This window comes from Coenobita brevimanus, chromosome 42 (genome assembly GCF_032717465.1).
Source record: "Coenobita brevimanus isolate Jiangsu-jjx chromosome 42, ASM3271746v2, whole genome shotgun sequence".
Classification (NCBI taxonomy): domain Eukaryota; kingdom Metazoa; phylum Arthropoda; class Malacostraca; order Decapoda; family Coenobitidae; genus Coenobita; species Coenobita brevimanus.
In genome coordinates, this window is record NC_136995.1 from 17,759,149 (window position 1) to 17,785,710 (window position 26,562).

Genomic DNA, 26,562 nt, shown 5'->3' on the forward strand with positions numbered 1-26,562 from the left:
TTATCCCTCTTCATCTGATTTGCCACCTTAAATATCATATTTTTCCTTTCCCCATGATTTAGGTTATCAAGTAAAAGTCTCTGTGACTCAGACTTCGCCCTGTATACCTCTCTTCTAGCCCTACGCTTGGCAGCCAAGTATTCCTCCTTGCTACCACCCTTCTTCCATTCCCGGAAAAGCCTTCTTTTCTCTTTAACTGCAGCTTCTACACCCTCATCCCACCACCAAGTTACTTTATGTCTTGGTGGTCCTCTTGTCCAACCGCATGTTACATCAGTAACTCTCAAGAGATTGTTCTTGAGGGCTCTGTACTGTTCATTAACACCTCTGTCTACAGCTCCGTGTTCAGCCACCACTCTCCTCATCTCGCTATAGAAGGCATCCCTTACTACTTGGTTTTTCAGCTTCCATACTTTCCTCCTAGGTACATAAGTCCTCTTTTTCATCACTCGTTCTTTCAGCACCATATCACAAATCAGTAGTTTGTGCTGCTGCACACACTCCTCACTTCCTGTAACTTTAACATCCCTCACTAATCTCCTATCAGCCCTTTTAACCAGAAAATAATCTATCTGACTGCTATTTCCCCCAGACTCATACGTAATTAACCTACTCTCTCTTTTCCTGAAGTATGTGTTGCACGCAATCATGTCCGTTGCCTCCCCAAACTCTAGTATCCTTTCCCCTTCCGCATTCCTTATACCATACGCACATCCCCCATGTACTCCTTCATAACCTTGTGCTGCTTCACCTACATGACCATTTAAGTCCCCTCCCAAAACCATTATCTCATCATCCCGCATACCACCTACTACACGTATTAAATCATCCCAAAATCTATCTTTCTCTGCTTCATCCAAACCTGCCTGTGGAGCATATGCCGATATAACTGCAGCTATCTTTCTACCGAATAGAATTTTCACTACCAATATCCTTGTTTGTCCTGTTTATATAATATAACGTCGGGGAAAAAAAAAGTACGTACATGCAAACATAGGTATTGAATAGTTTAATGCCATAGCATTTTTAGAGTACTGAAGTCAGTGTGTGTGTGTGTGTGTGTGTGTGTGTGTGTGTGTGTGTGTGTGTGTGTGTGTGTTTTATTATGATTTCTTTCCTGTATACTCAGTATGTTAAAATGTCATTCAATATTCTCGTGCATTTTTCTCTCCTTCGGTTCTTTCGTTTCGTTTCTGCCATTTGTGTTTCAACCTGTTTAAATATTCCTGTCCCGCACAGTGTTTGCTCACTGATTGTGTGTGTGTGTGTGTGTGTGTGTGTGTGTGTGTGTGTGTGTGTGTGTGTGAGAGAGAGAGAGAGAGAGAGAGAGAGAGAGAGCGCACCTGAATGTCAGAGCACCATGTCTCACAGCGGGTTCACCTTTGCAAGTACAGTACCAAATTAAACACAGTTGCCAACATCAAGTTGTTTTGGCTGCGTGGTGTTGAGGTGTGTGGGTAGGCCATAGGGCAGCCGTGATATCGTCTGCGTTACAACCTTACTGGAATGCACGCAAACCAAGACATACGATACCAGGCACCGTTACTGATTCATTTTTTCTTTATTACAGCTTTTGTGTCTTATTTATTGGTCACAGGTCACACGTGTTGGATGTTATGTACCAGTTAGTGTAAAGTGTTTATGTTCAGTTTGTAGACGTTGCAGTGTGTATGGATGTGGCCTATTGGAGGCTGTGAGCATTTCTTTGGCAGCCTGTTCATCTCCTCCATTGTAAATTCATGTATGAATGGTAATATACTTGCAACTTGTAGGCTACGAGTGTTTCGAAGGTGATGGTGGGGAGTGTCTTCTGCTACGCCACCGTGTCCCATATTTAAGTTCTGTAGGCTAATTGTAGAACATATTTTTATACATAGTAGTGTGTGATAGAGTACCACAACACCATCACCGACCACACACCCAGCAGGGGTTATGTTGACCATTCCTGCAGGTACCTTTGCCCCACACTTAGTAAAATGCTATATAATCTTCGTCATAATAAACTAAGTCAAGTGTGCCCGTAAATCGAAAATAAATAAATAAATATATAAATAACACCAAATCCACAAGGAGCCTTACCTGAGGCTCGGGTTAGTTTCAGGCGCCTGAGAAAATAATACATGTGGTAAGAGACCAAAATTCAGTCGATCAGACCCTGTGTAATCCAGCAGCCGGATGAATAACTTAAGGGTTAGAGCGACGGACACAGAAATTATAGAGATTGTCGATGTCAGGCAGGAAACGCGGCCCCCTCCCCACCCCACCCCGCTGCACCCCGACTTGTTCTGTACCGACGCAATTTTCAGAGTCTTAAATAAATAACAGAACAATCAGTCGCTCCTGGACGCTTCATTAGAGTTCTTTGTTGTGTGCAGAATCAGGGAATATACGCTCAGTGTATTTTTATATACTGCCTGGACCATGTTCTAACATAACGGTACAATCCCCGAGAATGATGCATTCCATTGTTTATACCTACATAGTGATGCTCACCACCACCACCACCACCACCACCACCGTCGCCGCCATAATCGTAACGCTTTCACTGGTATTATCACACATACTCTACGGCCAAACCATTATATTCAAGCTGGTAGTTAGAGAATAAGAGTTAAAATGTTAACCCAGTGACCCCTATTCATACGGGTGGGCTGGGTTCGGGTACAGGAAATGGAAAAGCACGAAATTGGCAGCCATCACCAGAGTGGTCAGTGAAGGAACTAGCCATCCAGTCATTCTGGCCATATATATTTTCATTTCCTTCTCACAGGATATGAAATCGTATCATTTAATCGAAACTTCATTTTCTGCTGGTTTTTGGCGTCTATACGATTCAGGTTATTCATATACTAAATATATAAAGGGATGCACCGTCATCTTATGTACGATATCTCCATAAATAGTTTACTCATTTTGACTCAGTAGTTTGATGGTGTGTTTTGGTTCTTTATCGTTCATTTGACTACTCACATAATCACCATTCGAAACACTGTTGTAAGGCAGATAGAAATAATCACATTTTTATTTTTTAGATGGTAAACTGGGCGGGTTGACCGGTCACATTTTATTGTAGTGTGGGATTTATATATACCGCTTTCGATGCTGCCTTGGACCCAAAATCTTTTTTGTTGCAGTGGCCTGAGGGAGGGTGAGAGGAAGAGGAGAGGAAAGGGAAACGGGGAGGGAGAAGAGGGAGAGGCAAATGGAAATAGAATACGAAAGGTTAGGAAAAAAGAGAGGATAATGGAAGAGAAAAGGATTTTTAAAAAGGAGTAGGAATGAAGAGGGGAAAAGGAAGAGGGTTCTAGATGGAAAATGGAGAGGGGAAAGAAAAGATGAAAATGTGAACCGGAGAAGGAGGCGGCAAAAAGCAACAAAGGGAATGCCAGAGGGAGAGGGAAGAGGAAAGGGAGGTAGAGGAGGAAAAGGAAGGAGAGAGAGAGAGGAAGAAAAGAAGGGAGACAGAGGAGGAGGACAATGCAGGAACTGGAAAGGTCAAGACAAGGGAGGAAAAATCTGAGTAAATTGTGAAGAGAAAGACAATATCTGTAGGCTGGAAGGAACAAGGGAGACTGAAGCGAAAATAAGAAAGTGGGATTAGAACGAGAGAAGATCTGGGCACAGGCGAGGAAAAGGAATTGATGGAATTGAGAGAGAGAGAGAGAGAGAGCGTTTCTGTTAATATTTTTCAATTACAGTGTTTCTGTTTACTTGTAGTGTGTGTGTGTGTGTGTATAACCTGTTCTCCTATTACTCTTTTTATTACTTGTGTTTTCATACTAATAAACTATCCACACACACACACACACACACACACACACACACACACACACACACACACACACACACACACACAAAAGCTATCTTAGTTCAGGCTTGGCTAATCAAACTCTAATAACTGCCAGAAGCTGCCTTGTTGAGTCTGCCCTTTGTTTTTCTGCTTTCTTGCCTTCCTCCTTATCTTTCTCCAATTCTTCCCTTTCCTTTTCGTCTTAATGTTGCTGCCTCTTTTCTTTTTTTCTTCTTCTGTCTCCTGTTTCTTACTATTTTTCTCTCCCTGATTTTTCCCTTTCTTTTTCCACGCTGCAGCTGGGATGGTATTGGCAGTATCATCTCAGGCATTTACCTCCACACTCAGTAACGACCGCCTCTGTAGCGACACGTCACCCTCTTTTATGGACCCAATTCTGTGTTGCATATTCATGATAATGGTGATAGCCCCACACTGCCCTGCATCACCACACCACACCACGCCACACCACACCACACCACACCACACCACACCACACCACACCACTCTACACTACACCACACCACACCAAAACACACCACGCCACACCACACCACACCACACCACACGACCCTGTCATATTTACCCCCTACCTCTACCCCACCCCACCCACCCAGGCCTGGGATATGTTTGATGGTACCGGTATAAATTCTTCAGATGAGAAGAACCAGGTTTTTCGAAGGCATGAGTGATGCTTCAATGGAGGTTGGCTGTTTTGCTGTACACTGGCGATGGTCCTTCTACTCACGCGTTTTCCATATATTTCTGAATTCTGCCCAACACATTTATCACAGCGGGAATGGATTGATGATGATGATGATGATGATGATGATGATGATGATGACAGCGGTGTGAAGTATCCTATGTTGCTTTTCCAAATTTCCTTCATTTTCATACATCTCCAAAATTCATTCTTCTTCTCGTTCTTGTCGTCTATCCCACACACCTTTTTTATATTTTTTCATCCCTCCTCTCTCATCACCTTTGCTTTCTCTTCCTCCAACCCCATCTCTTTCTTCCCTATTACTTACCTCTTCTCACCTCCCTCTGCCTCGTTTTCCTCCATTCTCATCCCATCTCCTTTCTCCTCCTTTTTGTGTCTTTCCTTTCCTTTTTTTTTTTTTCCCCTTCTCACCCGTGCTGCCTCGTCCTTCTCTGCCATTTTCCTCTTCGGTCTCTCTCTCTCTCTCTCTCTCTCTCTCTCTCTCTCTCTCTCTCTCTCTCTAAAACACACACACACACACACACACACACACACACACACACACACACACACACCTTTTCTCATTTTCATTCCTCTTCTTCACCTCCTTTCCTTTTTCTTTTTCCATCCGTTTCGTTTCACTCTGTCTTCATTAATCTTCTCTCCATCTCATCTGGTAAAACTTTGTCCTCCTACCTGTCCCACCGCCCCCCATCTCCTTATCTCCTCCTCAGGCAAAACTCCCAGGTGGACATAGTTCAAAAGTTCACCACCACTCCCCACTCCCGCCTCCCACTCCTCTCGCCTCCTGTGCCTTACCCTTCCCTCTCTGGGTTCTCAGCTCCCTCCCTCTCTTTCTTACTATTTTTTTTTCTCTCCCTCCTCGCCCTCCCTCTCCCCCTTCCTCCTTTCTTGTCATCTCACTCTTGTCTCCCTTCCTCCTTCTTCATAACGACTCCCTCACTTCCATGCTCAGAAACACTTATCTTCTAGAGTATAACACCTGATTGTCTTGCCTTAGTTAGTGTCTGTGGTATTATGGCATATTTAGCTGATACTCTTGTCTCTTCTCAGCCGGATAGTAAGGGAGTCTTCCACACCACCTCACCATCACACCATCACCCGCCACATCACAATAACACCTTCACTTCCACACGTCTAGCCTAACTTGCACAAAACCTCCTGGCGGTAGGAAGAATAATGTAAAAAGAAAAAACGTCATCGAACTAAGAGGTATCGAAGCCTGTTTCTGTTTCAGTATGAAAGGTTTTCCCGAAGTTGAATAAGATTATCTGGTGGTTGCGTAAATAATATATACCTAACAGAAGTTGTTGTTGTGCTTTAGCCGTAACATGAACCCTGTGGACTGCAGGCTAAAGCTTTCATTCTTCTGCAGTGGAGGTTAGAGAGGAAGTTGAGGTACTTTGTATAAACGGGCAGCGGAACCACGCAATTATATCGATGCCACCGCGTGAAGGCAACTGTGTCCAGCATCATAATAGACGCCATCTCACTGAACGAGTTAAAATTTATCAGCATCTCTGAAGCTATTACTGGCAGACTGTATGGTGGAAGTACACTGTACACTTGTATAATACATAGGTACAAAGCCATACAGGAATATCTAAAGCCATACATGCATACATACATACATACATCCATACTTTCAGGTGTACCAATACATTCCTGGCCTGGCCACACTCCTACCTGCCCAGTTACTTCCATGCCTCCAAGTTATACATCCTCTTCACTTTCACGCGTGTATGTACCTGTGTATGTGTGTGGTGTGTGTGTGTGTGTGTGTGTGTGTGTGTGTGTGTGAGAGAGAGAGAGAGAGAGAGAGAGAGATGCTGGCACCATTTATCTCTGGCTGCCTTTGTGAGATCAAATCCTATTCCAGTGTCACTTAATCCCTTCTCTCAGCCACCCGATCCTGCTCATCATCTCCTTCTTGTCGTCCTCTGCCTCCTTGCTCCCACATCCTTCTTTCATCTCCCTCTTATCTTCCTCTCATCTTCTTTTCGTCACTCTCGTGGCTCATGTCTTGTCTTTTTTGTAGTTCCTTCTTTCTTACCTTTCCATCTTGCCTCCGAAGCTTCTTTACAATAACTCGCAATATTTTCTCGTAATTTCCGTGTCACAGGCATCTCTCGTTAGCTTCATCAGTCTTCTTTTAAGATACAGATTATTTTCGTTCCATGTTTGTCTCCACACTTTTCATATTTTCTTCATTCTTCCTCATACGTCGCTCTTTATGTCAGTCTTCGTATATCCTCAGTCTCGTCACAAACTGATACAGCAATTCACGTATTTCATCAAACTGTTCGTGCCAGTATTTCATGTCTTAGCGTTACCGATACCCATGTCGTCCAGTTTTTTTTCATATCTTTTTTCCTAATATTTCCACTTATGTTCCTTCTCCGGCGTCATGTTCTCTCGCATTCCTGTTCTCTCTTCATTTTTTGCTCATCCCAGTCGACTCTCATCTGCCTTGCTTATGTCGTGTCAGCGTTTTCCGTGTTTCCTCTTGTGTCGGTAATACACGTGTTCTCACTCAAGCTCTTATACGTCTCTCTTTTGTGCCGCCTCCATAGTGTGCCCCAAGCTTGTCATGTCTATCTGGAAGAGGTGAAGGTGTAAGAGAAAGGGAGGTAGAGGGAAGGAGAGAGGAACTAAATGAAGAGAATTTGATGACATGCGTATTGAAGGATAGTGGAAGAGAGCGTGGAGAGGGAGAGGTAAAAGGAAGGACAGGTGAAAGAGTGACAGGTAAAGGTGAGAGAGAGATGAGATGCACGTTGAAGGAGAGGCGAAGATAGAGTGTACGTGAAGAATAGATGAGAAGAGGGTATGGCCGAGTGGGCATTGATAGGAAGGAGATAAAGGACCGGGAGAAGATTTAGTGAAGGTTGAGAGTAAGGTGGGATGAAAGCTGTACCGGTACACATCTTGCACTCATGTTATCATCTCATCTGTTTCACCTCATCTCTGCCGCCTCCACACAGCATCACAGGTTAATCATCTCAGGCGTACCACTGGCTTAGTGGCGAATCAGGATTTACCAAGAAGCGACGAATAGGAGTGAAGTGGGATCAGGATTTACCGAGAAGCGACGAATAGGAATGAAGTGGGATGTGCGGGAGACTGTGGGAGGGACGAAGAGGGAAATGTGATGACACGTGAAGGAGAAGTTGATGAGATGTGAAGTGAGATAAGAGGGAGACTGGGATAGGGACTAATAGGGATATGTAATGAGATGATACGTGAAGGAGTGAATTTGATGAGGTGAGAAATGGAGAAGAGGGATGCTGTGATTTTAGCAGAAACGGAGTTGAAGAAATAAGGGTTTACAGATCTGTGAAAATGGGAAAAGACAAAGGGGGAGCGAACTGACAGCGAAGTAGGATTTGAAGCAGATGTTATAATTAACAGAGTTTAGAGGGAATGATGTAACGAGATGAGGATGGGAAATAATGTGATAGAAAAATTCCATTAGAAAAGGGAAGACTTAAAGGATGTCAAGAGCAGAGAGTAATGAAGAAGGAAATAACAAAAAAGGATTGAGGAGGGGGTGAGGGAGGGAGACGAAAGACAAGTAGAGATAAGGAAGGTAGAGATGAAGAAAATGGAGTTGAGGAGAAAGAAGTGAGGGGTGGAGAGAGTGAGATAGAGGAGGTAGGGAGATTGTGATAATACCAGAGGAGGGAAACTAAGAGTGTGTTAGGATGGGTGCGTCAGGAGGTATACGAGAGGCAGAGGTGAGGGAGTTGAAGTGTATGATTTGATTGATATTGAAGGAGTGGTGAAGGAGAGAAGTAAGTGAGGGGGAAGATATGCTAGATTAAGTGAGGGGGAAAATATGCTGGAGTAAGTGAGGGAGGTTAGTGAAAGAGGCAGTGATTGGAACAGTACTGAAGACGCGAAGGTTGTGGTGAGAGTGGTTTGCAGGAGAGAAGGAAGATGAGTGAGGGAGAGGATATGACTGGATGGTGATACTGAATGAGAGGTGAAGGAGGTGGTGAGAATGTAGTGAAAGAAGTGGTGTGATTGAAGATGGTAGGTGATAAATGAAGTGTGGTGTGGAGGGACAGATGGTCAGCACGTTTGACTGATTAATTGATCGTTTTTTATGATTACTATCTCTAATATAAATATAAATAAATAAATATGAAATTGTCAGGTATTAACCAAAATAAAGTTAGGAAGGGCCGTTGTCGCACTAAAAGTGATGAAGAGGTAATGCTGTATCAGTTACATTTACCTGTTTGCATGATTTTTTCATGTTTTGTATACGACAGAGAGAGAGAGAGAGAGAGAGAGAGAGAGAGAGAGAGAGAGAGAGAGAGAGAGAGAGAGAGACCATACTGGGTTCGGGTTAGCCTAAGGTTCAGTGTAATACCTATTGTTCCACCACTACTGAACACCACCACCACCATCATCACCATCATCATCATCATCATCATCATCATCATCATCATCATCATCATCATCATCATCATCATCATCAACAACATCAATACCACCACCACAACCACCACCACCACCACCACCACACTTCCCTCATTAGGTAGGAGGGATGGAGAAATAGACGGAGGAAAACACAAAAGAGGGAGAACCATCAACAATACTCAGAGAAACACTAATCTGTTTTATATCCCAGTTCCCCTGCTTCCACCCCGTCTGTGAAGCCCATTGTTGTTGTTATTACAGTATTATTATTATAGCCACTGAGAGGGAAAATATTACGCCCAATTCTTCCACAGTAACTTTCATAATATCCCTTGAGTTGTACAGTAAACAGTCTCTCTCTCTCTCTCTCTCTCTCTCTCTCTCTCTCTCTCTCTCATATTTACCTATCTATCTAGGTGGCTTTAGGTGTACTTCAGTCGCTTCACATCTCGCCTGTTAGGATCACAGACGAGTCATCCCCACATAAACATTTCAGTCCAGTTTGTTCTGCTTCATAAACACGTCTCGTTTGCGAAGATGCCGAGACATGTGTGATTCAGTATTTGCTTCACACTATCCTTCCATATTCGTCTTGGTCTTCCACGTTCTCATTTCCTCTGTTATCAGTTCTCATCACCCATTCTTTCCTTATGGCTACACCATCTTAACACACCCTCTACGATTTGCTTTTGCATCATACTGTGCTGGTTTCCACACCTTTCTCTTCCCATTTACACCTCACACTGTCAAACCCTGTCACTTCACATGCCATGCCTACACATACTTAAGGCATTTCACATCCAACACTTCCACTCTTGTCCGGTCCTTTGCATTTACAGGTCACGTCTTACATCAGTACAGCCCAATCCTCACCACTGTCTTTACATTTGCAGCACAAATACTGGGCTATGAGATCGCAAGAGCCTTTCGCAAATACAAAGTGGAAGGGTAGGGGGAGCTTGCAACCCTCCAGTATCGACCTGTGTAGTCTCAGTTTACGGCATGCAGGGAATACGTGGCTAATAGCTTGTGATTTAATCCCGAGGTCGGGTGGTGGTCAGGTGGATACGGTGGCGGGGTTGGACTGTCTTATGCGAACTCATTTAATTACTCGTGATGAAACAATTTACGTATCCTGTTCAGACTCCACATTGCCAATTATATCACACCATATGACACGAGGGAACGATGCAAAACAGGCGACAAAATTAGCTTACCCGGAGCCGCCTATGCTAAAGAGAGTACCTGCTCATTTATGGACGCGTTGATGATGATGATGATGATGATACACTCTGGACCTGTATGACCAACTGTGCTACTGTTACTGATACTTCACCTTTTATAGCCCTTCAACACCTGTAACTGGAGATGATCACAGTTGGAGTGAGGTGGTGGAGTTTTATATCCTCACAATAACCTACAATTTCAGAGTGTAAATTTGGGTTGGCAGATCCATGTAATGCCTGATTTTGCTTCTTCGAGTTTTTATTGAGGGTTTCGCAGGCATACACTCTCGGACCTGTATCATGCAAATTAGTAGTGTCAGGTTTGGTGGAGTCTGGCTTTATCAGATTTCGCTCTAGGTTGGTTGGACAAGATCTGGGGGGAATTTGGCAAATTTGGCACAAGCTTGGTAATGTTGAGGGTGAAATGTGCCGAGTTCACAGAGGGGCGAAACTTCCTGAAATTGGTGAGTTTGTCAAGGGTACAGTCAGTGTGCCGGGAGAGAGGAAGGGGAGGAGAGGAAGGGAGAGGGAATGAGGAAAGGGAGGAGGGGAAGGGAGAGGTAATGAGGAAGGGGAGGAGAGGAAGGGAGAGGGAATGAGGAAGGGGAGGAGGGGAAGGGAGAGGTAATGAGGAAGAGGAGGGGAGAGGGAATGATGAAGAGTAGGAAGGGAGAGGTGAGGGAATGAGAAAGGGGAGAGGGAATGAGGAATAAAGGACAGGAAATAAAGTACAAGAATACAGCAGACAAGGAAGACGGAAATATAGAGAGGGTAAAAATCTGGAGATAAGAAGAGGGAGATTATTGGCAGCCTACGACAAAGAGGTAATGAAGTAATTTGGCGAAAAGTTAAGCATGAGGCATTTGTACCCTTTCAGTGAGGTGAATATTTCTATATTCCTTTTTCTCATTCCTACGTAATGAGTATACACGTATAATATTGGATATAAGATGGTGGTGATGATGATCATGATGATGATGATGATGATGCGTAAAAACAAATGTGCAGACAAAATGCGGTGTGAGAAGTAAACGAGCCACACACTTAGGTTACAAGTACCGAGTGTATCCTGTTACATGAAAAATGCAGATAGTTATAAAGCGAAGTTTGTTTATATATATATATATATTTTGTATAATATGCGTATGTACGAATTCTTGTGTGTGTGTGTGTGTGTGTGTGTGTGTGTGTGAGAGAGAGAGAGAGAGAGAGAGAGAGAGAGAGAGAGAGAGAATCATCATCATCATCATCATCATCAGCAGCAGCAGCAACAGTAACCGCCGCCTACAGTGCTCATGTAATCATTAATCCCTCTTACTTATTCAGTATATACTGTATATATCACATAACATCCCCACAACGACCTCGATTCAGTCTTTGTCTCGACTTATCGCCTCTCTCAAAACGCCCCAGAAATGTTTTAGTCCTGGTAATGATGGTAATTAGCCTTAGTTAAGACAAATTATAGTATAATTAAACGAGAGTGGGGTGTAATTATGAGGACATAAAGGGGTGTGAGGGGCGTGGAGTTGGGGATGGCAGAGATTTAGAGAGAGAAGGCCAGATGTAGGGTAGGGAAAGGAGAGATTGAGGAGAGGTGGGAAGGGAAGAGGAAAGGAAAGAAGTACAAGGAAGTACAAAAGAAATCAACAACAGACCTGTTGGCCCTTTCGTGGCTGTTTGTTAAAGGGAATGTTATGTTGAGGATAGGAAAGCAGGAAGGAGAGTTTGAGAAAGGGTAAGGGGAGTAAGGGAGGGGAGAGAGATGGAAGGTTAGAGGTAGGGGAGTGAAGATCAGAAGTAGGGAAGGTAAGGGATGGAGGCAAGAGTTAGAGAATGGACAGGAAGATAAGAGGAATGGAGGGGAGGGGAGGATATGGGAAGAAACAAAAGAGACATTATGTGGAAGCGTAAAGAAAGAAAAAGGAAAGGTAGAGGTGGAGGAGAAAAGGAGAATAGTGTTGGGGGGGAATGGAGTATTAAGGGATAGAGAACAGACGAAAAGTAAGAGAGAAGTGCGAAGGATATGGGAAGGAAAGGGAGAGGTAATGTAGGGAATGGCAGAGGTAGGGAAGAGGAAGGGGTGGAAAGGGGTATGTATAGATGGGCAGGAAGGAATGGGAGGAGAGGAGAAAGGTATGGATGCGAGAAGGAAGAGAAGAGGTTATGTAGGGAAGGGAAGGGAAGGGGTAGAGGAAGGAAGGGTAGAGGTGGGGAGGGCAGGGGTGTGATTGGGAAGTGTTGTAGGTTATAGAGCAGAGGGAGTGTGAGGAATGGGAGAGCAGGGGAAGGTAAGATAAATCATAGTAATGGGAAGCAGGGGAGAGAAGAAGAAATAATAACGATGAGATTAAGGAAGGGAAGCCATTAGTAAGGATGATGACAAGAAGTGTAAGTCGATACAGGAAGACCATGGTAGAATGTCTCAGCTTTCATGACGTACAGGGGAATATTAACATGGCATAACCAGTAACATAATGGTAAGGAGGGAGTGCTCTGGAGCCTCTTAAATCACGATAATGTGGACCCATTACCTTTCCCCGAACTCTGACTCAGCCAGGATAGAACTGATCAGCGTGATTATAGCGCTTCATCTATCCGTCTATCACTGCCTTACCTGCATCCTCTCCCTAACCCTGCTCCTAAAGGTGAATAATTATACTTTTATGCTTGTCACTAGGTACCTTATTTCCTCCTCCTTACTCTGCTCTTGGGTGAACACCAACATCTGTCACTGTTTCACGCTCTTCCCTCAGCCGTCATGTGAATTGTGCTCGAAACTACACCATCAGGCATCAGCCTTTTATACTCCTTCACCCTCACCTTCATTTTGTCACCCACACCTCCCTCTGCCCCCCCCCTCCCCTCACTTCCTCTTGCCACCCTCCTCCACTCCCCCCTCCCCGAACTTTCATCTAGCCATCCTCCCCTCCTCCCTTCCCCTCTGCTTTGATCACTGCCGCCTCGCTGGATGGTAATCAGTTTGTCGTCACCACGCCGATTTCACCCCTCCTCTCTCGCTCTTTGTCTTTACCTTCTGTTTCTCTCTTTATTGGCTTCCTTTCTTTATTGTCTGCGTCCCCCTTACATTTCAGTCCCTTTAGTAGACTAACGATTTTACTTAATACCTGTCGTAGTTGAACGCCTTCAGTCAGCTTAGGGGGAGCATCTAATCGTGAAAAATTGAACATATACTGATGTGTTTATTTTTTCCCACTGTAATCTCTGTGTGTGTGTCCCATTTCCCTCTGCCGTCCCATTTCCTGTCTCATCTTCTCAGTAACGTACATCTCCGTTCATCTGTCCTATTTCGTTGTTTTATGGGATAGCCTTGTAGTTGTCCTTTCTTGTAGCTTCTATATATATATATATATATATATATATATATATATATATATATATATATATATATAATTATTTCCTTTTATTTTATTTTTTTCGTATTGTTATATTCTCTTCATTTCTTCTTTAATCCCCATTGCCCCTTCTTCGTCATTTTCGTTCCCTCTCCTCATTATTCCTGCCGACTTCCTCCCCCTGCAAAAGTTTGTCGCCCTCAGATTAAGCAAACACTTCAGCCCGATCTTATGTTTTTATCCTGCCCTTTACTTCTTCCTCTTTGCTTCTTCCACTCTTTCTGTCATTCTCGCTCTCTTTCTCCCTTTGATTTATTTCTTCCTTTCACTGTCATATCTCCTTCCTTTCTTCCTTCGTCTGTCATTTTTTCCTTTCTTGCCATTTTCTTTCTGGATTTCCCTTTCTTTCTCTCCGCTTCCCACTCCCTGTCTCTCTTTCATCCTTCCTTCATCCCTTTCTCCCTCAGTCCTTTATCCTTCCTTTCTCTTTTCTTCCTCACTGTCCATCCTTCTTTCATCTTTATGCCTTTCCATCTCGCTTCTCCTTCTCTATCCCTCCTACCTCTCCTTCTCCAACCTTCCCATCACTCCTTCTCTAACCTTCCTACCTTTCCCTTCCTGTCCTTCCCACTTCTTCCTTGCAGCTTTTCCTTTCCACTGTACTGTACACATTATTTATCTTCACCATCCATTCACTCCACCACACATTTTCGGCTTTATATCTCCTAAAATTCTCCATTCTTACATTCCCAGCACCTCAGCCTACTAGTTATCCCTTCTGTACCATTCCATTCATTCCCATCATTGAATAATACTTGGTACAGGTTTTTTGTAGTCCATCTTCGTAGTCATCCATCTTATGTTAAATATGTGTTACACGTTACCAGTATGTTTGTACAGATGGTTTGCACACAGCAGACGAGAGCGAGCAATTCCTCCATGCACGTTTAAGACTTATATTAGGAGGAGTAAGGAAAAATCATTTCAATCGCATATATATTTTTCTTGCGGCCTTTTTTTTCCCTCCTATCTCAATCCTCCTGTTTCCCTACCACCTTCTGTTTTTCTTCCTTACCCTTCCTCATCTTGTCGCTCTCTCTGACAGCTTCCTCTTCCTTCTCGGAGCTCCCCACCAATCCCCGCCTCCACCAACCCCGTGCAATATAATCACATTTTTCCAAGTTTCGTCCTTGTGAAGTTTAATCAAAGTTGGCGCCACCCGGGGATCACTTGGCCTGGAAAACTGATTTAATTTTGGCATAAACTCAAGAGCTTTAGTTACCCATACATAGCTCCATATCTCTCTCGTGTTCTGAATTTTATCATTATATTTTCGTGTTGGCTTTCCACTACTGTTGCTGTTTATTTTTGTAATTTGGGAGTACTGTATTTGTTATTATTTATGATATTGTAGTGGGTGTCGCCCCTTACTGGAGAGGTTCAGTTCTACATTGCACCTCAGAGGGAAAGATACTTGTACGGGTAGTCTACAGAGGAGTGGTGGAAATATTATAGTTTTTATTGGCCAGGTTTTACTAGTCATGTGATATATAAACAGTTTATTTATGTTTATAGCATACGTCCCACTTTCCTCATATTTCTCTCTCTCTCTCTCTCTCTCTCTCTCTCTCTCTCTCTTCTCTGCTTTCCTAACTGTTCTGAGAGGCAGGGGCGGGAGGGGAGGGACTATCATAAATAATTCAAGCCGTGAGTCAGGCCACCTTCCATCCCACCTCACCTGTCGAGTACTGGACCAACATTGACTTTAGGTTGGAGGGCAAGGCTTCCAAAGATTCAGTGAGGCGGAAGCTGGGCAGGAGGATGAAAGGAGGGGAATAACGTAGACGAGGAGTGATGGATGGGGGATAGAAGAATGGGGAGACCAGAAGGAATAAAGGGATTAAAGGAGGCTGAATTGGAGCACCTTGAGAGAGAGAGAGAGAGAGAGAGAGAGAGAGAGAGAGAGAGAGAGAGAGAGAGAGAGAAGTGTAAAAAGATGAGAGAAAATAAGGAGGAGAAATATCCTAGTGTGGAAAACAGAAATGAGAAAGGAGGAAGAAGGGAAGGAATAGATGCGGTGTGAAGAAATGGGGGGGAAAGAAAAAAAGGGGGGGGGGAGTGAGAGTATAGAGAAGTGAAAATGAGAAAAATGGATGAAAAGGAATAGATGGAAAAGGGAGAAAGTGGGAGATGAAAGACAAGGATGAAGGATAAAGAACAAGGGCAGGAAGAGGAGTAAATAGACATTAAGAAAGAACGATTACGGGAAGGGAAATGGGAAAAAAACGAGAAAGATTGATTGGAAGGGAAGGAGAAGTGCAAGAAAGATGATAAATAAGAAGGGATATTAAATAGTATATAATGATTTGTGCATAGTAAGGGAGATGAACAGTTAGGTAGGAAGGGAAGGGAGTAGGTAATGAGAAAGAGAAGAATGCAGGAGGGAGGGGACTGGATGAAGGGAGTAGTGAAGAGGGATGAGAAGAAAGGTGACTCTGTGGAAGAAGAAGAAAATGAATAAGATAAGAAGGAAGTGTGGTAGAGAGTGAGGAATGAAAATAATAGAATAAAATAAAAGAGGAAGGGAAGAAAGTAATGAAGTAAGAAAAGGTGGGAAGTACTAGTTTTAACCTTACTGAGGATAGGGACTTACCATAGATATATAAAATAATCTTTGATAACCACGATATAATGGGCAAGTGTGGACCTGGCTTCTGATTGGTTAATTTAGATCGATGTTAAGGAATGAGAAAATGTTTACCGATACTGTCAGAGGAAGGAATTATCAAGTGCCAGGATGACGATTTTGATGATGTTGATGATGATGATGATACGTGCCATAAACAAACACAGCAAAACCTGCCTCTGTATTTTCCGATAACCAAATTGTCACCCTCATCACTGCAGTCATTTCAACGCACCATTAAAATGTTTAGGGTATTACCTTCCCCCATAGTTCTCTCTCTCTCTCTCTCTCTCTCTCTCTCTCTCTCTCTCTCTCTCTCACTTGAGCGTTTTGGTAATAACTGGTGGTGAAGGATTTGGTCACTTGCATTTGGGTTTTTGTCAGCTTTGTGGAGTGTGAGGGCGTTGTATACTTTGGTGAATTATTATTTTTTTAAGTGTGTGTGTGTGTGTGTGTGTGTGTGTGTGTGTGTGTGTGTGTGTGTAAGAGAGAGAGATTTTTAAGTTACTCTAAGGTGTTTTACCACATAATTATTGTTAAAAATTTTTTACTTTTATGAATATTAATGTTCATTCCCTTTCCTCATTTACCAAGATCTCCTCTCTACTTCCCCCTTTCCTCCTCTCTCTCAGTTTCTTCTCCCTCTCCTTTTCCCCTTTCTCCTCCCCATTTTATTCATCTATATATCTGTCTGTCTGTAGCCAGACGTCATAATCCCGTAAAGGTAGGCCATTTGTCTTTGAGTTAGTTATTTTACGGGGAGGGGCATTAACCCTCCGCCAACCCACTTGTTGACACGTAGGGAACACGTATGGGTTGGTTATATGGTTAACACCCAGCGTTGTAAATGGTTTCTTGACTTACAGAAAACCATTAGGCTTGTCACTCAATGTAAAGTCACCTAAAAAGGAAAGAAGAGTAATAAAAAGTGACAGGAAAGATGGGAGAAACAGGAAGAGAGCGGGGCAGACACAGAAAAGGAATGATAAAGATGAAAGAAGAAGTAGGCAACTTTACATCATGTGAGTGGATGATGGTCGCCACCACCTACGACATGCGCTCCAACATATTTTTCACCATCTACCATCATCCATGATTTTCAAACTGTCACACTCCATCCCACACCTTCGCAAGGCACGAATGTTAATCTCTTAATCATTCTCTTGCCTCCTTTTAAATCTTCATTACTTCATACAATTAGTTCTTCATTCTGTTTTCTCCCTGGTCATTTTGCAGTATCTTATAAGTAGTTATTCATTTTTTCTCCCCATTCATTCTTCAGTACAGCATACACTTCGTTATACTTTTCCTATATTTTTCATATTGCACATTTGCTGTTCGTTTTCGTTAACAGTGTGTCTTATCTCACCTGCTTGCCTTATCCATTCGCTTTCTCGTGAAGTACATTTTACGTGTTATAAATATTTCTTGTATTCAGCGAGACTATTTTTGCTATTACCTTGTCTCCCGTTTTTTTAAATCAAACTTTTCCTCGTTTTTTCTTCCTTTTTCCTCCTCCTCCTCCTCCCCTCCCCCCCTCGGCATACTCTCCGTGAAGGTTTCTGATTTCACACTCCATTTAATTCTCACGCCGCCCTTTCCCTCCTTGCTGTTTACCTCATCTTACTTTCTCTTCTCGCCTCTCTCATTGCTCTTTCACCTTTCTCATTTCTCCTGTATTTTTTTTTTCCTCTCTTCACACAGATTTTCATCCTTTTTCCTCTTTCTCTTCACCTATCTTTCCCTCATCTCTCTCTTTTCTCTCCCATCTTACAGTTCATAGGTATCTCTCTCTCTCTCTCTCTCTCTCTCTCTCTCTCTCTCTCTCTCCAGTGCATGAGCTCTTGTGTGGCATGAAAACTAAGAGTCAAGAGTTAAAGCACTAGAGAAGGGGATGTTGAGAAAGGCGTGTGGAGTGCAGAAAGTGGATAGGATAAGAAGGAATGTGATTCGTGAAGGATGTATGTTAAGGAAATCCGTGGACAGCATCCCTCCCCTCCCAACATCCCTCCCCTCCCAACATCCCTCCCCTTCCCTCCCCTCCCAGCATCCTTCCCCTCTCAGCATCCCTCCCCTCCCAGCATCCCTCCCCTCCCAGCATCCCTCCCCTCCCAGCATCCCTCCCCTCCCAGCATCCCTCCCCTCCCAGCATCCCTCCCCTCTCAGCATCCCTCCCCTCTCAGCATCCCACCCCTCCCAGCATCCCACCCCTCCCAGCATCCCTTCCTTCCCAGCATCCCTCCCCTCTCAGCATCCCTCCCCTCCCAGCATCCCTTCCTTCCCAGCATCCCACCCCTCCCAGCATCCCTTCCCTCCCAGCATCCCTTCCTTCCCAGCATCCCTCCCCTCTCAGCATCCCTCCCCTCCCAGCATCCCTTCCTTCCCAGCATCCCTCCCCTCCCAGCATCCCTCCCCTCCCAGCATCCCTTCCCTCCCAGCATCTTTCCCCTCTCGATATCCCTCCCCTCTCAGCATCCCTCCCTTCCCAGCATCCAACCCCTCCCAGCATCTCTCCTTTCCTTTCCTTTCTCCTTCCTACCCTACTCCTCTTGTTCATTCAGCCTCCCTGCCTACCCCCTCCTTACTTCTCTCCCCTTTTAACCTGTCCGTCCTGAACTACTTACCTCACTCCTTCTCCTACCTCACCTCCCTACCTCACCTCCTCTCCCGCATCACTCGCCCCCTCCTTTTACTTCTCTCCCTTCCATACCTCTCTCTTCCCAACCCTCCCTGCCCCTCTCCTGCTCCTCACACACTCCTGCACCCCCACTGGTCCAAGCCCCGGTCATTCCATTGTGCTTCATATTAGGCTTTATAACGGGGCTCTACTCTCTCGTCTGCAACACGCTCTACCCTTTTTCTGGAGTCGATTCTACTTCTCTTCAGCTTCTAAATATTTCCTCTCATCATCATCCTTGCTTCTCATATCTAGGTTTTACTTTATACTTTCTCCATTTCTCCTTGTCCTCCAAATATTTTTTTTTTTTCTCTCTCTCTCTCTCTCTCTCAGAAAAATTCACTTGGATGTTGCTGCTGCTGCTGCTGCTGCTGCTGCTGCTGCTGATGATGATGATGATGATGATGATGATGACGACGACCTATTACCAGTCCCACTCGCCCACCATAGACTCCCTGTATAACTAGTCCACCTATCAGCCACTTAACAACCACCATCACTAACCAGCTGATTGCTCTGTTTTACGTGTTATAGCGGTGCAGTAAAAGACAAAGCCTGGCTGAGGAATGGTGGTGGATGGTTAAGTCAGGATTCCCAATTGAATACTGATGAGTTTAGGTGGTGGTGATTGGGTGGTGATGTAGTAGTGGCAGTTTGTGATGAGGTATTGGTTTTATGAGGTTGGCTTTTATGGCATTTGGTAATGAATCCAGTTTGTATTTTTTTTTTTTATGTGTCCAACTCTAAGCAAAGGCTTCAGGGCCTATATCTCGGGGGCAGGAGCCTATCCCAAGGCCCAGTAGTCCTTCTACACCTCCACATGTCACCACTTCGGCGCTAACACCCACCGTCCATATTGAATACATGCTAGGGCTGTCTCATACAGGACTGGTGTATTGGTATTAGCGGGGGTATTTTTACATGTCGGCGGGTCATCTGGTAGATCAGGAAAGTCTGATTTTTTTTTTTTTTAATGAAATTCAAATCCTTAAACTGTTCCCTGCCCCAGCAGGGATTCGAACCTGGGTCCATCAGGACTGCAGGCCGCCTCTCTAGGAGTTGGTGTTGTGGTTTTATGGTTGTGGTGTGGTCGTATGGTGGTGGTGATGGTTGTGGTGTGGTTGTATGGTGGTGGTGGTGGTTGTGGTGTGGTTGTATGGTGATGGTGATGGTTGTGGTATGGTTGTATGGTGGTGATGGTGATGGTTGTGGTGTGGTTGTATGGTGGTGGTGATGGTTGTGGTGTGGTTGTATGGTGGTGGTGATGGTTGTGGTGTGGTTGTATGGTGGTGGTGATGGTTGTGGTGTGGTTGTATGGTGGTGGTGATGGTTGTGGTGTGGTTGTATGGTGGTGGTGATTGTTGTGGTGTGGTTGTATGGTGGTGGTGGTGGTTGTGGTGTGGTTGTATGGTGGTGGTGATGGTTGTGGTGTGGTTGTATGGTGGTGGTGATGGTTGTGGTGTGGTTGTATGGTGGTGGTGATGGTTGTGGTGTGGTTGTATGGTGGTGGTGTTGGTTTTGGTGTGGTTGTATGGTGGTGGTGATGGTTGTGGTGTGGTGGTGATGGTTGTGGTGATGGTTGTGGTGTGGTTGTGTGGTGGTGGTGATGGTTGTGGTGTGGTTGTGTGGTGGTGGTGATGGTTGTGGTGTGGTTGTATGGTGGTGGTCATGGTTGTGGTTGTGGCCTTTGTTAGTTGTGTCAGTGATGGAAACGGGAATGTAGGTGACGTGTTGACTGGGGTAGAGATTAAGTTTCTGACCAATAGTTAATGCATCAGTGAGGGTGACAGTGGCGTTGGTGGGGGAGGAAGATAAGGGTGAGAAGAGTGAGGAAAGGTTGAGTGAAGGTGGGGTGTTGATGAGGTGAGTGGGCTGGTGTTAGTGAGTGGAGGGGGGAGGGGATGCGGTTGGGATAAAGGTAGGGTGTGCTGATAGACTCATTAATCACGCTAATTGAAAGAAGAACCTCTGCACTTACTCATCGATCCCCCTGCTGGCTTTGGCGGGGTGGTGGGGGTATTGGTTGGGGGGGAGGAGGAACTGGGGATTATTGTGTGTTCCAGTCTTTTAAGTCTCAGAAAATGGATATCAGAGTTACATTCAGTCCTTTGACACCCTTCTTAGTAACTATTGGTCTTGTTTTGCTCGTTTTCCAGTATACTTCTGTTGGTTATTTTGTGTTATTATCTTCTTTCCGCATTTTTCTCGCATACTGTTAAGTGCAATTAGATAACCTTTCTTTGCTTCCTCTGATTTATATACCATATATAAATTTTCTTTTGCGTATCTTGCTGTTGTTCCCCTAAATCTCCTGTCCACCTGTTCCTTTCTCTTCCACCCCCTTTGTAATCTTCTAAGCTTCTCCTTCATGCCCCGTCTCTCCCAGATAGCATCTCCTCCCAGCTCCCTCCATCCTTTGTCGGCACTTCTTTCTCCATTACCCTTGTACCCTTTTCAGCATCCCCCCTCCACGCCCTGTACCCCCACCATCAGTATCCCCATCCCTTTAAATCACATTCCTCTCCCCTCCATCCTTCCTCCCCATTTCTCCCCACCACCCATCTTCCCTTTGTCCCTACTTTCTTCACTCCCTCTCCCACTGGCAGGTGTGTAATTAACCTATTAAATATTTCCTTTTCCCTCCCTGCATACCGTCTCATGGTCTTCCTTATTCTTAAAGTCTTTCTTCTCTAGTTTTTTTATCAGAGTTATCTCCATTTACATTATTTATCTCACTTTCTTACATGTGTTTAAGTCTTCCATTTCAGTCACCCTGTTCTCCCATTTCCTTTCTTTCTGTACATCCTGTTACCCTCTTATTCTGGCCATTTTCTCTATATACTGTACACACACACACACACACACACACACACACACACACACACACACACACACACACACACACACACACACACACACACACACACACACACACACACACACACACACACACACACACACACACACACACACACACACACACACACACACACACACACACACACACACACACACACACACACACACACACACACACACACACACACACACACACACGGTTTTCTCTCCCAATCCCTCTTTGTCTACATTCTCCCTGCCCAGCCTCTAACCCTCTTATTCTCAAGCCGCTGTCCTCCTCCCTTCCCCTGCCATTACCATTCTCCTCTTCCTCATTTTCATTTTCTCCATCTTGTCTCCTCTTCCTCCTATTTTTTGTCTCTCCAACGTTCCTTCCTCCTCCTCCTCCTCCCACATGGGCATTACCTTCGCCACAACCCTGGATATATATTCTCAGGCATCGTAGAACCTGACACAGAGAAGTACTTTGTTTTTTACGATTTTATTTATCGGTAAGGGTAACTTGGTGCTGGAGAGAGAGAGAGAGAGAGAGAGAGAGAGAGAGAGAGAGTTGTACACAGAATTCGTACATCAGTATGCCATTTCAGTGACTAGTTCATTCACTTTAAGTTGGATCAAATTTTCATCCATTTGCAGCTTAATTCACGCAGCTCAGTGTTAGAAAAAGACAGTACTATGGCTCTGCATCCTTTCTGTAGCACATCTTCATGACTAGCATCATCGTCTAGTGTTAATCTGTTATTATACCTCAGCATTCAAGATAGAGGGATGGCAATTTTTGGCCAGGGTATTGTGAACAGAGTATAGTGCCTAGATTGATGGTAACTTGGTGTCACTTGTGCCTGTGAAAATAGTAATTATGGTAGTGAGCCTAAAATTTCCCAGCTTGGCATCAGTTAATTCATGTACTGCGTAACACCTCGGCATTAACACTCACACAGGTTTTTGTCAATGGAAAATACGAATGGTGTGGGCTGGATTGCACTGGCTGGACGCTCGCTAATGGAGCACACGTCAAAAATGGGAAGTGGGGGAAAGGGGAATGGGAGGAAGGATGGGGTGATGATAGGGTATGGGGTGTGGGAGGTGAGGGGTCGGGATGGTCAGTGTGAGAAGATTGGGGTAGACAGATGGATAGGCTGTTGATGGAAGTGGGAGAATTGGTAATACAATAGATGGGAGTGAGAGGGGGATATTTTGGAGTGAATGGTAAGGTGATAGTAGAAAAGGGGATGTGAGGAGATGGAGACGCAGAATGCTGGGGAGAGGAGAGCGGGTGATGGTATAGGACAGATCGAGGTGGGCACAGGATTACACACAGGAAAGCAAACAGCAACAGACCTTATGGTCCTTTCGAGGCTGCTTGTTAGAGAAAACTGTGACTACAAGATCTAACTCTACATGCTGAAGGATAAGGATAGTAAAGCAAGAAGGCTCCCCCCAACCACCAAACCCTCCAGGAAAAAATGGTGGAAAGTGTAGTGTATAATGGAGGTTGTGAGGTATGACGGGGGAAAAGTGGTTTAGTGATAGAAAAATGGACGTTATTAGGAGGAAAGAAATGGCAGTAACAGTGAGTGCAAAAAGTGGACGAATTCTGTTGGATATATATATCTGGAGGAAAATAAAGAAAACGTGAAACTAAGATATTGTAACTACAGAGAGGAAATGGTGATAAATGAAGTGGCAAGAGGCTGTAGGTAACTGCAAGTAGAGAGGGGAGTGAGTATAGCACCACTGAGTATGTACTTAAATGTAACACACACACACACACACACACACACACACACACACACACACACACACACACAGTAAATATGAACACTGGCCAAATACAGACCAAACCAACAACACCACAGCCTCTCCCCCATCAAAAAAAAAAAAAAACGATTCCACCCATTCCGTATAATTGCTACCGTTGGTCTGCTAATTACAACGCAAACACCCTAACACACACACACACACACACACACACACACACACACACACACACACACACACACACACACACACACATTGGTGGTCGGTTATGCATAGGAATTTATATATTTCGGTGTGGCCTCATTTTCATTCACCACCATCCATATAAATTGCAAAGCTTACTGATGCGTTCACACATCACCCGTTACACAAGCGTGGCTCTCCGAAACTTTATTTATACTGTATTTTTATATATATTGGAGAGAGAGAGAGAGAGAGAGAGAGAGAGAGAGAGAGAGAGACCTGGCTTTGCAAAAATCTCTCTGTAAAGCTAGGTCTCTCTCTCTCTCTCTCTCTCTCTCTCTCTCTCTCTCTCTCTCTCTCTCGTATCCTTCCGTTCCTGCTCACATCCTCTAGCATCCTCCCTCTCTGTCAGTTCTGTCACGCATCCCACACAGTCTGTACAGGGAGGTCCATATATAACACTCCTACTCCACTCTGCGGCGGATTTCTCGTGTATTGCGGGGACGGCTTCACGTAATCAATGTCCTGCATCATTTATTCATTTCCCACTCCCGCTGCTACACCCACGCCCACACCAGCAGACTGAACTGTTCCTGCAACACACCAGACTTTTCCAGGTGAATTTCTAGTGTGATTTATGGAGCACAGTGTTTTTCCACGGCAGTTGATGCGATAATTACAAAGCAAACACACACATGTATTGTACAGCCATGAATATTTATCTGACCGAATTAATATGCTTAAATAATTAACCCTCTCACTTACCTACTCTGTTATGCATATAAATTGTATAGCCTATGGAAGCGTTCACACATCAACCAGCCTACAAATGTGGCTTGCGGATACCATGGAGAGAGAGAGAGAGAGAGAGAGAGAGTTTTGCCTTTCGTAATGTAAACTCCATCCCCAGTCTCTCCCAGTTTATTTTAATCACAGTTATGAACATTTTTTTTTCCATCCATCCATCCATCATCCAATCCCACGTTGCCCCATGAGGTGCCTAGGAGCCCGGGGCTAGGCAAGTTGGTCCTGACATTTAAGATGAGAGTGATCAGCCTCACTTATCCCTGAGTGGTATTACATGAGCAATAAACCCCAACCATCCCTTGGATATAAACCTTCACCGGGTCAATCCGATTGGAGTGCCGTAATTACTCACTAAACCACCAGGTGCCAAAATTTGGTTATATAGTTACCACCCAGCGTAGTAAATGGTTTCCTGGCGTACAGGACACCATTTGGCTTGTCACTCAGTGTAGAGTCACCCACAGGCAGAAGTAAGAGGAAAGAATGAAGGAAAGAAAGACATAAGAGGAAGGAATGAAATAAGGATGGAGGCGAGGAAAGGGCAGACACCCGACAGCAGCACTACATCGAGTGAATGGATGGCGAGCGTCCCCCCTTTTTTTTTTTTTCTCAAGTAACCATCATTTTCGGCGTAATTATTAACTTGAGGCTCAGTTAAGTGTATCTGTGATTAATAATTTTCTCTGCCTCCCTTGTTACGTATGCAGTCATCTTGGTGTTCTCTTCCTTCCATAAGTGTGTCTTCCTGTCTCCTCCTCGCCCCTCTTCCCTTCCCTCTGTCCTCCACTGTCTCTCCAAATTATCCCATTCACCACATTTTTTTTTTCACAACTGGATTTTTCTCTGCGTCATTTCTTACCTAATATTTGCATCCCCTCATTCCCTTACTTTCTCGGTTTTTCTGTCACCTTGTGTTTACCTTTTCACTTCAGCTCTCATCCTTACACAATGCAGTTTTCTCTTTTCCATATTTTCAAGAATAATTTCTTTTTGGTTGCATCGTTTTTTAATATATAATTTTTGCCTTGTGTTCCATTGCATATATCTCTTGTAACTAGGTGTGAGGGTTTATGCATGTGATACAAACACCGTCAGAGGTTATTTCCGTCTGAGTTAACACACATGTACAGTTCAAGACAGCCAAGCCACCCACCCTGAGGGGCATCCTGCAGTGGTGGATGCTGAACCAGTTATTTAATCGGTGCTGTTATACCTAAGCTAGACTGCCGTGTGTGTGTGTGTGTGTGTGTGTGTGTGTGTGTGTGTGTGTGTGAAATTTTCCTGAATTGGCTGTTCATCTAAAATGTAATCCTTGCATTGCTGTCCGATTCGATGCCATTAACCCCAATGCGTAAGATAGAAAGAAGCTATATATTAACTAGAATTTTTAGTCAGTCTACTTCTTGGTTTATTGGTTATCATAACCCCTTCACTGCAATGACGCTTAAATTCCAGCTTATTTGTATTCTACTCAGTAATGATCTATTTCACTGATGATAATTGGACCTGTGTGGTTGATAAAGATTGTGAACTTTAATTAACTTACTTGACACCAGTATGTATAAATTAGATCGCCTATATAGATAAGGTAGTCGTTGCCTTTACTCTTAGATGCTTTATTAACTCTTGCACTATTGGAGGTCTGTCTTTTAAGCAGAATACTATTATCAGTTGGTAGTAAGATCACTTTATATAAGAGTCACATGGCTGGAGGAGTTAAATGAACTGGTTTCGCTGCAAAAACAAATATAATTGTATCGGAGGGTGGGCAAGTACAATCTGACATTAATAAAGTTAACCGCAGAGGCTGTAACTGAGACGTATTTGGTAGGCCAAGTGCACCACCACCTCGTAAGAGTCACATAACTTACTGAGAGAGAGAGAGAGAGAGAGAGAGAGAGAGAGAGAGAGAGAGAGAGAGAGAGCAGAAGGGTGCTCATTACAAATGTTCCGTATCTGTCGTTTCATAGAATGTTTGTCACTTGCAGTACATAACTAATTAGCGGTTGTTAATCTGTTCGCAAGCTATTTTTTGGTTCCTCATGTTTCTGTCACTGGCTACAGA